Genomic DNA, 13,862 nt, shown 5'->3' with positions numbered 1-13,862 from the left:
CCAAGCCCTCCAGGTGTAGCCTTTCCAAAGTTTGAGAATCAAGACTCCTGGGGCCTGGGAGGTGGCTGGCGGATGGACAGACTGGGCGCAGAGGAGACAGCCCAGCAGGCTTCCCAGATAATATCTCTGCATTTCTTTCACCTTTGTTACAGGCAGGACACGCCACTCCCTTAGTTGAGGAGCTCTAGGCTGAAATTATGCCTGGGGTTTGTGGGTGCGTGGGGAGAAGCCCCAAAAGAGGCAAATTCAGAGCTTCTAAGAGATACATGGAGATCAATATCCTAACAAGTACCAGACCTGTGAACTAGAAAGGAGGGCTACAAGCCTCCTTCTTCTGGTGGGGAAGGGAAGGCAAGTCTGCCACCGGCAGGATGGAGGGTAGTAGACAAGGGGCCGCTCTTCAGGGAAGCATGGGAGAAACTGAGGAAGTGCCCGGGGAGAGAGGTGGGCCCTCACTTCTGGCAGAAAGGGGGTCTGGAACCTGACACCAGCCCGAAACAGTGGTAGAGGAGATGGCCAGGAAAGGACCCTCTGGTCCAGAGGTGGTGTTGCTGCTTGTTTGTTAAAAGAGCCAAAGAATCGGGGCAAAGCGAGGAGGCAGGGAATCAGAAGGGGCAGAGATTGAAGAAAAAATCCTGTGCTTGCCTTCTCGTGGGAGCAGTCAGCAGACAGGGTTCTCCTGGTGGAGGGAAGCCAGCCGATAGGGGGCAGGTCTGAGCCCTGGCTGGGAAGCTTGAAAGGAAGTTAGGAGGAGAGGAGGGCGGGCTTGGGGCCCTTGGGCCAGAGGCCTGAGGTTTCTGCTGGCTGGGCTGGTCCCTCTCTGACCCCAGAGGGAACTCCCCACAGAGGGTTTATCAACCTCTCCTCAGCAAGTCCACTCTCAGGGCACAAGGCTCTGAACACCCCAAATAACTGGCCCCCTCCGGGCCTGCAGTTGGGATTTTCCATTACAGGGATCCGGTAGGTTACACCCTGCATCAGTCCTCCTTCTCCACCTGGGTTGCAGCAGGAAGGGTGGGTGGAATGGGGTAGACACCTTCTCCACATGGGCTCCTTAACTGGCCTTGAATTTGGACCTGGGGGGAACAGGTAGTGGGAAGAAACAATGAGGAGAAAATAGATCCCAGTTCAAGCCCAGGTGTGTAGAGGGGAGAGCAAGAGAAGTAGCTGAAGATGTAACAAGAAGGCTGGTGGTTAGATGTCAGGAGAGACTGCCTGAAGAAGTCAGGGGAAGAGTGCCCCACGTGTGGGGGGCACTCCACACAGAGGGCAGCCTTGCCCTGGGGTAGGGGTGGATGAGAGATGACTTGGGATTTAGGAAGCACCTGTTCCTCGGTTCCTAAGTTGGAGTATCTGGGTTATCTTCTGCCTTGCCCTCTGCAGGACACAAGGTGAGGTAGAACACAGCCCCGGAACTTGAGGGTCTGTAGAATTCTGGCACTGGGCTCTCCTAGCTTTCACTCCCCACCCTCACCCCCCTGGTACCTCCCACTACTGCCCAGTCTTTCCAAGGCCCTGGCTCTGGTCCCCCTAGCCAGGCCCAACACTGGAAGGGACTGTGCCCTTCCTCTGCCCACACAGCCTAGTGGGGGGTCCCCACCTCGCCCTGCATTTGGGCTAGTGTGCAGCTCCAAGGGCACTGGTGTGTGCACATCTGGGGCTCAAAGGAAAGGGTGGACAGGGCACCTGGGGCCCATTCCTCATCCCTGACCACCCTCCCTGCCCGGGACATTGTGGAGGCTCTGGGAGTCTACCTCCTCCTCCACGGCGGACCTCAGACTCCAGGACATCAGCCAGTGTAGACACCACCTGGTCCTTTGATCTGGGGGGCCTGGTCGGGCTCCTGCTTCTTTTGAACACAGCCGGTGGTGCCAGCTTGGATCAAGGCCCTTGGGAAAGAAGAGCAAAGCAGAGAGTGAGAAAGACTTAAAAGTAGAAGGTGGGAAGGCCAGGGGGACTGGGCTGGGAGGTGGGTTTGAGAGAAAGTCATAGATCCAGTAGGGGGTCCACAAAGGGCAAGGTGGCCGGTTCTGAATCAGGTGTTTGGTTAGTATGGGAGGATTTGGGAGGGAGGTGTGCGTGTGTGTGTGTGTGTGTGTGAGAGAGAGAGAGAGAGAGAGAGAGAGAGAGACTGAGAGAGGGTCAGAGAGAGGCAGAGGAGGGCATATTCTGGCGTGTGTGTGTGCACGCACATGCACCTGTGTGCTCATCATTGACTGAGGGGGTCGTGACTGTGTGGGGTCCTGTGTGTGGGGAAGAGACCGTGGGAAGGCACCAAGGTAACTCCAGAGAGGGATGTGTGGTCAGTGTAGTAAAAATCAGTTCTTTGTGTACCAGTGCATGTTAGTACCCCGGTGTGTGTGTGCGTGTGTGCGTGTGTGCGTGCGTGTGCACGTGTGGCCGGTGGGGAGGACGTGTGGAGCCGGGTGGGTGTACGTGAGAGGCCATGGGAGAATGTGTATGTGCACAGGGAGGGGGTGGGGACGCCGCTCAGCTGCAGATGGGCTTTCAAGGTCTCCAAGAAACAGTTTTGTTTCCTAAGTGACTGGTCTCCTGGGGCCTCCAGCCCAGACTTGAAGGTTGTTTCAAGATCATGAAAGAGAGCGAGGGAGGGAGAATGGGGGGGCCGGAAGCACTGCCTCCCCTCTGGCCCTCTGCCCGCCCCTCACCCCACTTCTCTGCCCCCGTCCTGGTCGGGGCCCAGCTCCCCGGTCCTGCTCTCGCTCTTCCTCCTTTCCCGCTGCCAGCCCGCTCTGGGCGGCCTCGCTTCTCCCCGCTGTCATTCCCTCTGAATCCCTTTTCCCATTCTTCTTCAGGGCCTGTGGTCTTGTAACCACTGCCAGGCCCCCAGGGCCTTCTGGGGGAGTGAGTGAAAACATCTCCTTCCATGAGGAGGCTGTCTTGAGGTGACAGGATGGACGGGGAGCCTGGGAGGGTCTGGAGTGGCCATGACACGTGTCCCAGAAAGGTGCCTCTTCCTCTCCAGCCCTCTCTCCTTGTACTTCCCGCAGGTTGCAGTGACCCCGTGGTGGGCAGAGTGGCTGTCCAGGTCCTGCTGCCGCCTGAGTTTCACCACTGCACCACAAGGACCATGTTGGATTTTCTCTCTCACTTGCTCTCCCCCCTTTACATCTGCGCCTGTTTTCTTTCTGGTCTTTCTTTTCAATCTATGCAAAATGTGTTCTAAAAACCTCTTCTTCTGTCTCTCCTTGTTTCTGTCATCTTTAATTTTTCCTCCAGATTATTCTCATTATCTTTTTTATTGTTAAAACCACGTTATAGGACTTCCCTGGTGGCGCAGTGGTTGAGAGTCCGCCTGCCGATACTGGGGACACGGGTTCGTGCCCCGGTCTGGGAAGATCCCACATGCCGCGGAGCGGCTGGGCCCGTGAGCCATGGCCGCTGAGCCTGCGCGTCCGGAGCCTGTGCTCCGCAACGGGAGAGGCCACGGCGGTGAGAGCCCGCGTACCGCAAAAAACAACAACAACAACAAAAAAACCCCCACATTATAAAGAATTCAGGGATGTGGGCCTAGAGAAATGGGAGGTTGGTGTTTTGTTGTACTTTGGTTTCCTGTGGCTGGTATGAAGGCTTATGTTTGTATGTCAATGGTAATTATCTGGTAGAGAAGAAGAAACTGATAATTCAGAAGAGACAGAGATAAATTCAGGAATTAAATCCTTCAGAGTGAGGATAGGATCCAAAGCACAAAAGGAAGTCCCGGGTTACATGTCTGATTGTAACAAGGAAACAAACATAACTATAAAGTGCCTTTCTTCCTTTTGATTCAATGTAAAATTATGCTTCCTGATTGAATTTAATTTTTTTCATTAAGTTTGTCATATTAAAATAACTAAACAAGGAGACCATTAGATTGAGGTGGCAGCCTATGTAAGCAAACCAAAATCCAAACCCAATCATGTAAATGCCTCAAGATCATGAAATCAAAATGCTAAGGACAACAAATTCTAGGCTTTAAACTACGGTCATTAAATATTTTCCTTCCTCTTCTTCCACAGTTTCTTTATGTAAGTCTTTCTCCTAGCTTCTTTTAGGAAAACACTCCTAACCACTTCCAATTTGGCGGATTGGAATGGATGTTTGCTCAAATAAACTCTTGAAATTAAAAAAAAAAGAAAAGAATTCAGAAAACAGAGCAAAGAGCACCCAGAAGAATTTCCCTCCATCTCTCTGCCTCTGCTCCATGCCCACCTCTTGGCCCTCTTTACTGCTCTCTGGGTTTGGTTAGCTCCATGCTTGTGTCCTAGACGCACAGTGGAAGTCCGGGGGAGGAAAAGGAAAGGACCGGGGTGTGGCCCAGGGGGAGCGTGTCAATCCTCCTCCTTGAGCACGATGGCCCAGAGCTGCTCTGTGCCTGTCTTCCCACTGTCCTACCTGCGGCCCACACCATGGTCCAATGCAAAAGGCACATGTCTGCAAGACAGGCCAGCGAGGTTGGTCTCAGTGGGAGTGCTCCCGTGGCCTTGGGCAAGAGGCACCCCCACTCTGGCTTTGCTTCTTCGTCTGAATAACGAGGAGTAGGGCTAGAAGATCTCTGAGGTCCCTTTGCAGCTCTGATATCCCCAAATTCCAGGCTACTTCCTCCTCAGCTCATGGCTCAGCTCAGGTAAATGGGAAAATTTACCTGTGGTTCTACCACCCGTTGGAGACCAGGGTTCAGAAGGAGATATAAGGGGGCAGGCACTCCTATTTTGTTTACTAGTGTGACCCCCAGAAATGGGTCTGATTCTTTCAACTCTTGGCATAGAAGCAAGGAAGGGCTCAGGGTTTGGGCAAAGACTACCCTGGTTTCTTACAGAGAGCCTGTGTGAGAGGAGGAAGGGTCTGGCTGTCTTTTGGAGAGAAGGGCAGGGCTAGGAGTGAGGCTGGAGAAACCTGACATTTCTCGGCTGGCATTTGATCCATAAACAACAGATGAGTCTGTTTCCAGAGATTCTTCAGGCTGGGAAAAATCTATTAGGGGTAATGGGGAGGATGGGGCCCCGCTGAGCGTGGGAGGCAGGGGTCACAGCTGGGCCCTCTAGGGTTCCTGTTTGCCTTTGATTCCATCTGGGCAGGGAGGGAGCAGCCCCCAGCCCCCTGAGGCAGGTTTGCTTTGGCCCGAGATCTGACCCAGCCACTGGCCCAGATCTCCCCGCCTCCCAGCTCCCCCTATCAAGAGGCAGCCGGGCTCCCCCTTAGCCTCCTCCTTTCTACCTCCTTCTTCCCTAACCAGGCCCCCTCCACTTGGCCCAGAATACAGCTCTGCTTGTCTGCCTGTCCCCTTTGGCATTCCAGACGCCCGGCTGGGACAGGATGCCCTGCAAACATCTGGCACACAGGGCCGAAATCTTGTGCCACACAGCGAGCTCTCCTTGGGACCTTGGGGAGCTCGGCCTCCACTGTGCCTTGGTTTCTCTGCAAGTCCAGGATCCTTTCACTCTTGTGCTCCTGTCTGGATGTTCTCAGCCTTGTCCCTTGGGGAACCCAAGTACCCCCACAGATGATTCAGTCAATGATGTGGGCTCACGGTCAGTCCACTGCATCCTTCAGACTTTCTCCCAGTATTTCTGGAGCACTTACTGGGTGCCAGGTTCTGTGCAAGGTACTGGAGAGACTGTTACAATCAAGGCAAATAAGGTTCCCACCCTCATGGTCCTGTTGTCAGAATCTCATGACCTTTTAGTCACCAAATCCCTCTACCCCATCCCTTGACCTGGTCTTCCCAAGGGCAGCTCTGAGCCCTCGGGGGTGCCTCATTTCCTCTAGCTCCCCTCACTTCTTTATTTTCATTTATGCTAAGTGAGATTGGGTGGGCCTGGGCTCTGCTTCCCACCTGGGCAATTCTCCCATCCCAAAGATGCAGGAGCAAAGGCTGGGCTATGGAGCATTAGACATCACTCTGGGCTGGACCAGAGGGAGAGCAGAAGCTTGCCAGATAGGACTCACTCCACCATGAACTAGACGTGTGAACCTGAAGAAGTCCTTTACCTCCCATCAATAGAGTGAGGGGGTGTACTGGGTAGTATACAGCTCACCTCTAGCTGTATACTAATAACCCATGCCTGGGCCTCACCCCAGGGAACACGTTTTAGCTGGTCTGAGGTGGGGCTCAGCCATCAGTAACTTTTAAAAGCTCCCAGATGATTTGATGTGCAAGCAGAGTTGGAACAAATCATGTCTAAGAGCCCTAGCTCATCAGAGCTAACAGTTAATGAGGCACCATGCTAAGCACTTTAGCACTTCCCATGAGTTATTTTATTTAATTCTCATAACAACTCTTTTATAGATGGGGAAACTGAGACATGAAGATCCCAAGACGCTTACTCAAGTAAGGCAGCTGTGATTCAAACCCAAGCAGTTTGGTTCTAGAACCTGCACATATAACTTCTGGGTTATAAGGATGCAGAGAAGGAGCTGCTCTATCCCCAGGAGCACACGTGCAGAATCCTCCAGGCTGCAATGGCGAGAGAGAGGAATGCCCCAGAAGATACAGGGAAGGAACAGTACAGCTGGCTGCTGGCTGCACACAGTTGTGTTTAGAGGGTGATGGGAGCTCGGAGAAGGAAGAGATGGTTCTCAGCTGGAAGAATTAGGAGGCCTTCAGGGAGGAGGTGGCATTCTAGTTGGGTCTTGATGGATAGGTAGGATCCAGCTGTGACTCAGAGAACCGGAGAGAGCACGTTCTGGGTAGAGGAAACACAATGGGCACAGGCACAGAAGCCTGAAGCACCCAGTGAGCAAAGAAACAAGGGAGCTGATACTGGGAATGGGTGTGGGAGCCGTTTCATGGGGGGGCCTTGAACACCAGACTAAGTGCCATCCTAAAGGCCAGTGATTCCTAAAAGGCTCTGATGATAATAATCACTTCGGGGGCTTATTGCAAATACAGGAGAGCAAGCCCATCTCTTAGAATTTCTGATCCATAAGGGCAGGGGTGGAGAGAGGGAATCTGTATTTTTACCACCAAGCAACTTTGAAAAATATTGTTATAAGCAACATGGAGCCACTTCAGATTTTTGAGCAGGGGAGTGATGCTCTCAGAAGGTTCACTGATTGCAGAGGGTGTGTGTACATGGACCGAGGTGTTGGGCTGGAAGGGAGAGACAGGTAGGAGGTTATGGCAAAAATTTAGCCAAGAGGTGATAAGGGTCTGGAGCAAGAGAGTGGCAACGGCAATGAGGAGAAAGGGACTCTGGGAGGTAGAATTTCAAGATTTGGCAATTGATTGTACGTCAGGATGAGAGAGGAAGGCGCTGGAGATGGGGGAGGATACTGGTGCAGAGTGAACTAAGATAAGGGTATGGAAGAAAGGAGGTTGTGTGAGAGAGAAGACGCACATTTGCCCCGGGGCATATTCAGTTTGAGGTGTTCCTGGCAGGGTCTCCAGGTGAAGGCGCTCAGTGAGTGGTGAATTGGGGACTGGAACTTGGGAGAGAGGGCAGGCTGTGGAAGTCACCTGCACACAGGTGATCACTGAACCAGGGGCACCAACTATCTTGGACGGAACCTTGGGTAACACCCGGTGTAGAGAAGGAGGATCCAAAAGATGGAGAAGTAGACAAGCCAGAGAGATGGGGGAACTAGACCAAGTAGGAGGCCTGGAAACCGAAAGAGGAAAAAGTTTTAAGGAGCAAGGAACTAACAGTTTCAGATGCTACAGGAGGCCAAGGGGAAATGAAAGCTGCTCACTTTTGGGGGAACTCAGAAATTACTGGTGTGACCTTTGAGAAAACTATTTCCATAGAGGGTGGAGTTTGGAGATAAAATTGTGAAGGGATAAGGAGTGTATGGAAACTGAAGCAGGCGTGGAGGTTACCCTCTTCCAAGAGGAATACAGGAAGTGGAGGGAAAAAGACAGTGGGAAACAGAGAGCAGAGGGGGTGGGAACCAGCGGACAGACACGGCTCACTTAGAAGAATTCCCTGCCTCTGTTTGCTGCAGGTCCTGCTCCGCCATGTGCCCTAGCTTTGATCATAGCCAGGCACCGAGATACCTACATTCTTATTTTATCTTCACAATAGTCCTCAAAAAACATAAGGTCAAGACTGTACTAATTCTCATGTTCCACACGGTGAAACCAAGGCTAGAGGAAGTCAGTAACAGGATGGAGGCAACACAGCCAATAGAACTAGGTTCAGCCAGACCTATGTTGTCTGATTCTGGAATCTCAGCCACAAAGTTTTTTTTTTTTTTTTTTTTTTTTAAATAAATTTATTTATTTATTTATTTTTGGCTGCATTAGGTCTTTGTTGCTGCACATGGGCTTTCTCTAGTTGCAGTGAGCAGGGGCTACTCTTCATTGCCATGCACGGTCTTCTCATTGCGGTGGCTTCTCTTGTCGTGGAGCATGGGCTCTAGGAGCATGGGCTTCACTAGTTGTGGCACAAGGGCTCAGTAATTGCGGCTCGCGGGCTCTAGAGAGCAGGCTCAGTAGCTGTGGGGCACGGGCTTAGTTGCTCCGCCGCATGTGGGATCTTCCCGGACCAGGGCTCGAACCCGTGTCCCCTGCCTTGGCAGGTGGATTCTTAACCACTGTGCCACCAGAGAAGTCCAGCCCCAAAGTTTTTGACTAAGTTGAGAACACAGAAGTTTTACTTCATATGCCTGAACTCCTAAAGCTAACCGGCTTCATCCCCCGACGTGGGGGTCTGCTCTGTCTAGTCATCTGCCCCCAGGGACATCTAGTTCAGAAGCTGGCATCCTCAGTACCAGCGCTCGGTGCCTCAGTGCCCTCTGGATGAGGCAGTCCTGCCCACCTGGATTCCCATCACCCTGTCCTGCCAGCTGGCTGGACCCACACCCTTGTCGTTCCCCCAGATACTGGCTCTTCGGGATTGCCGTTTGTCCTACGCAGAAGCTGCATGGCAACATAGTCAGGAACTACTGTGGAATTAGAATGCCTGGATAAGAAACCCTAATCTACCACTCACTGGACAAAAGTTTAGCTTCTCTGAGCTTCAGTTTCCTTATCAGCTCTAATTCACAGGGTTATTTTGAGAATTCAAATGCTCAATGCATGTTCACTACTATATTTTCTGCCCTGGCTTTTCCATGTCCTGGTCTTGGGACTGCAGTTTCTTCCTTAGCTGAGTCCAGCCTCCAGCACACTTCCTCCCCAGAGGACAGAGCTCGGCCCTTCCCAGGCTGCCCAGGAAGCCAGGCTGGGTTGTCTGCTGAGGGATGGAAGGTTAGGGCTCTGAAATAGGAGGAGAAGTTTTCTGTCAGCTGTGGATGGTCTGTTTGTCTGTGGAGTGTCAGACAAACTCCAGAGGGGGCAACAGTGTCCACCGTGGAGGCGATCTGGCCATGAGAGAAAGGACACAGCTTCCCCCTCTCTCCGTCACCCATTTGCTCCCTCGCTTCCTCAACTGCTTGGCACTTATCTGTGGCGCTTCTCCTCCTTGCCAGGCACTGCGCTAGGCATGGGGGCAGAGCCAAGAAGAGCCAGCGGTGGCCTTGAGTGGCTCGCAGCCAGGATGGAGAGGCAAACATAAACCAGGCCTGGGACAACAATGCAGAGTGGAAAACGCCATCAAAGGGCTGAGGACAGGTGCTGTGGGAGCAGGGGAGGGCATGTCAGCATCAGGACCCCAGGCCCGCTCCCCCCACAGGGTGAGCTCCTTCACCCTCACCATCCTCTCTGTTTCTTTGTTTTTGTAGTCTTTATTTCTGGCTTTGTTTTCCCTTCTCTTTTCCAACAGAGAGCCTTTGGAAAAATTCCACCCTTGTTTCAGTTGGACTAGGGAAAAGGGCATTTGTCTACTCTTTGGCCAGGAGAACCAAGGGGTGCCAGGTTCCTGGAGAGTCCAGGTGTGGACAGTGGGGTGCCGGGGCTGCGGGGAGGGAGGCTTGGAGTGCACGAAGCACCGGGGCAGGGAATGGTGACAAGCAGGGACTGCATGCTCCCATACCCTCTTCCCAGAGCTTGCCTCATATCCCCCGTCCTCTGTCCTGATTGGAGGGGAGAGTTAAAGCCCCCATCCATCTCAGGGAGCCCTGTGAACCCCGCTTTCAGTCCTCTTTTCCCACGCAGGGTGCTTGGAAGGGCTGGGGCCCCAGGGGTAGAAGTGAGCCTTTGATATCGACAGCTCTAGAGGGCTGTGTATGTGTGCGTGTGTGCACGTGTGTGAAATTCCTTTCGCCCATTTCTCCCCCCACCCCACCCTCCATACCACACACACACACACACACACACACACACACTCCTCTTATTGATTCCTCTTTTTCTGAGCCTCAGCACTGCATGCATTCATCGAACAAATATTTATTAAACATCCATTATGTGCCAGGAGCTGGAGATACACTCGTGGGAAAAGACTGTTATTTCAAAAGGTTGCATAGGCACCAGGAGTGCGTGTGTGTGTGTGTGTGCGTGCACGTGTGTGTATATGAGCAAGTGTGTGAGGGTGAGGGGAGCAGGAGGGTGAAGAATGTTAGCAGCTTAAGTTCAGGAGACAAACGGCTTGCACTTGCATTCGGATGCTACCATGTGCTGGCCTGGCAGCCTTGGGTGGGGGATATACCCTCTCCAGGCCTCCCGCTCCCATCTGCAAAGCAGGTGGCAACAGAACTCAGCCCTCGTAGTTGTTGTGAGGACCGGGCCGAGGGAGTGAGTGTGTGAGTGCAGGCTGTGCAGAGCAGCGCCTGGCGCGCAGCAGGTGTTCAGGAAGCATTAGCAATCGCCTGTGCCTCCTCCTCACCTTGCTCAGAGCTGGGTGTGGGCAAACTTGCGAACGACCTGTTCTCCAAACCTGTCTCCCGCTCACTGACTCAGAGGCAGTCACCAGGCGCTTACCACCTCCTGCCCCCGGAGGCTCATCTACAACACGCAGCCCACAGACCTCTGTCTAGCCATACCTCTGCCATCTTCTGCCCTTGATCGGTCCCACTGCCCCACCCCGGCTGCTTGTGATGGGGGAGAAGTGACGTCACACAATGGGAGCTGCCTCAGCCCCATGCCACCCTCCAGACATAGGTCTGCATCGGCAGCTCCCTCTCAGCTAGCTGGGAATGGAGGAGAGAGATGTGGGAGCACCTGCAGTGGAGCCCAGGCTCCCAGCCTTATGGGACTGGGGACCAAGGGACTTGTGGGGGGGTGGAGGGGCTTCCAGCGGAGAGGGATCTATCCACGGCCTTCCAAAGTGGGCAGCCGCTGGCACTAATCCTGGCTTTAGAAATGGCAGGGCTTCCTCTGGAGTCAGGTCTAGGCCAGCAATGGCGTTGTGGGTTCCCTGTTCTTTTTCTTCTTCTTCTTCATCTTCTCCTCTTTTTGGCCACACCACGCGGCATGCAGGATCCTAGTTTCCCGACTAGGGACCAAACCTGCACCCCCTGCAGTGGAAGCTCGGAGTCTTCAACACTGTACTGCCAGGGAAGTCCGTGGTTTCCCTGCTCCTGAGGAGCTGTGCCGCACCCTTGGCATAGGGTTTGAGAACTGGGGGAGGAGTGTGGGCTCAGCCAGGGCTAGAGAAGGGTTCAGGGAGTAGATACACACACACACACACAAACACACACACACACGATCCCCCATGAGGGTGCAGATGCCTGGCTAGGAAGGAAGGAGGGAGAGGGTCTGGTGTGAACGTGTGTGGGTGTGGGAGGTAGCTTTGTGGTTGTGTGAGTGGGTCTGGGTGTGCATGCTGCCTGTGTGTTTCTCTTTTGGTGCACCCAGGTCCCTGTGTCTGCATCTCTGTTTCAGTGTGTCTCTGCATGAGTTGGATGTCAGGGTAAAGGTAGATTTTTTGCTCCATCTCTGTCTTGTCTCTTGAGCCTCTCAGCAAGTCAGCAGAGAGAATTTTCCCTTTTGGGAGGGTGGGAAAATCTGGCTCATCGAGGCAGTGTGGGTCAAGGCTTCCATAAACACACACAAATCACAGGACATTCTTGTGTGTGATCCTGAGCTCCCACCAAACTGGGATTTATAGACATTTAAGAGAAAGGAAGCCGAGGACTGCGAGTGTGTTTGTGGCTCTTCTGCATGTCTATTGTCTGGTGGGTGTGTGTGCTCGCTTCTGGATGTGTTTGTCACTCTGTCCCCAAGGCACTGTCCGTATCCATAGAGGGGTGTCTGCACACACATGCTGGTCCACGTTTGCCTCTAAGAAGCCGTTTAACAGAAGAAGCACCGGCTCCTCACTCAGACAACCCGAGGTTCAAGTCTGAGTTTGGACAGTAACTAATCCTTTAACTTTGGACACGTTCCTAAACTCCTGTAAGCCTCAGCCTCCCCACAGGGGTGATAATAGCACTCACCTCACGAGGTGCTGGGAGGATTAAATGAGATCATGTTACACACCTGGCACAGGTGAGAATATGTCAACAGCCCCATCTGTGAATGTGCCTCTCTGAGAAAAATGTCTCCACGGTTGTTACTCGTAAAGTGTGACATCTCAGCCAGATTATCCATTCCTTTAGGGCACAGCGTGGGTCTTATCTTCAAGGACTCAGGACACCACCTCAGTGCCTTGTATGTATTTCATCTTAGGGGAAGTGAGTTGAATAAGCCTGGGAAACATAGGCCTGGTGTCTGATGTATGCCCACCCCTGGTGGTACAAGGAGGGCGAGTTGGCTGGTGATGGCATAGTGACAACAGCCCCCCATGATCACTACCGCCCGCTTCACTCACATCTCTGCAACCCCAGGCTCCCTCCCTTATGGCTGATGAGGCTGGCCCAAGACTCATGGAAAGGCCGCCTTCCTCCTTTCTCTGCTCACCCCACCGCAGGCATCAGCCTCAGTGCTGGGTAAGCCTGGGTGGAGTTTTTAGGGACCAGATCGGGAGGGTACAGGAGAGCTCTCCCCTCCCAATGATATATCCCTCCTCTGCAGCATGTGGGTGTGCTGTGTGTCCGTGCATCGCTCTGTTGGGGGTGTGACGTCTTTCTGTATGAAGCTTCTCTGTGTTATTGTAGGTACGTGCGTGTGCTACTGTGTGACGCGCCTCTGCCTGGGGTTTGTTCTCCTCCCCCAGTTTTCCCAGTTACATAAGCAGCTGAGGGGCTACTCAGGCCTGGGCAATGGGCTCCCCCTGCTGGCAGCCTCTGGAACTCACAACCTGGGGAGGGACACGTGCAAGAGCGGGTCTCCCAGGGCCTCATTCCCACTGGAGAGGCCAGCGCAGCCCTCAACAGCTGCCTTCCCTCGGCTCCCTCCCAGCCCCAAGCCCTAGGGTGTTCTCTGCTCCCTGAGTGGCCCTCTCATGACACTCATTCTGGGAGTTGGTTATTACTTGCTTATGGTACAACTCTCTGGCACGACTGTATGTTCCCTGAAGGAAATATTTCTGCATGTTTACCACTGCATCTCCAGTGCCCTGCACGAGGTGTGGCCCAGTCGGTATTTTTGTGTGTGCGTGTGTGCTTCCACAGCATGTCCATTTTTTGGAAAAATTTTTATTGGAGTATAATTGATTTAAAATGTTGTGTTACTTTCTGCTGCACAGCAAAGTGAATCAGTTATACACATACATACATCTACTCTTTTTTAGACTCTTTTCCCATATAGGTCATTACGGAGTATTGAGTAGCGTTCCCTGTGCTATACAGTAGGTCCTCATTAGTCATCTATTTCCAGTCGGTATTTGTTCAATGAAAAGTTTATAGGGTGAAGAGGCTTGGGAAGAGAGACAGTGGGGTGAGGGAAGATTTGGAGTTTTGGGGACAGATAGGTCTGAGCTCGTCATACCTTGGCCACTTAAAAGCTGTGTGGCCTTGGGCAAAATGCTTAACCCCTCTGAACCTCAAGTTTCTCATCTGTTAAATGACACCATTTGGCACAATATGCTGTAAAGACTGGAAGTAATGTCCAAAAAGGCCTTATTGTACAGGCATCTGTGAAACTGAACAAAGGAAACCTAAAT

This window comes from Mesoplodon densirostris, chromosome 2 (genome assembly GCF_025265405.1).
Source record: "Mesoplodon densirostris isolate mMesDen1 chromosome 2, mMesDen1 primary haplotype, whole genome shotgun sequence".
NCBI classification, from domain to species: Eukaryota; Metazoa; Chordata; class Mammalia; order Artiodactyla; family Ziphiidae; genus Mesoplodon; species Mesoplodon densirostris.
Note: the sequence above shows the minus strand (reverse complement) of the source record.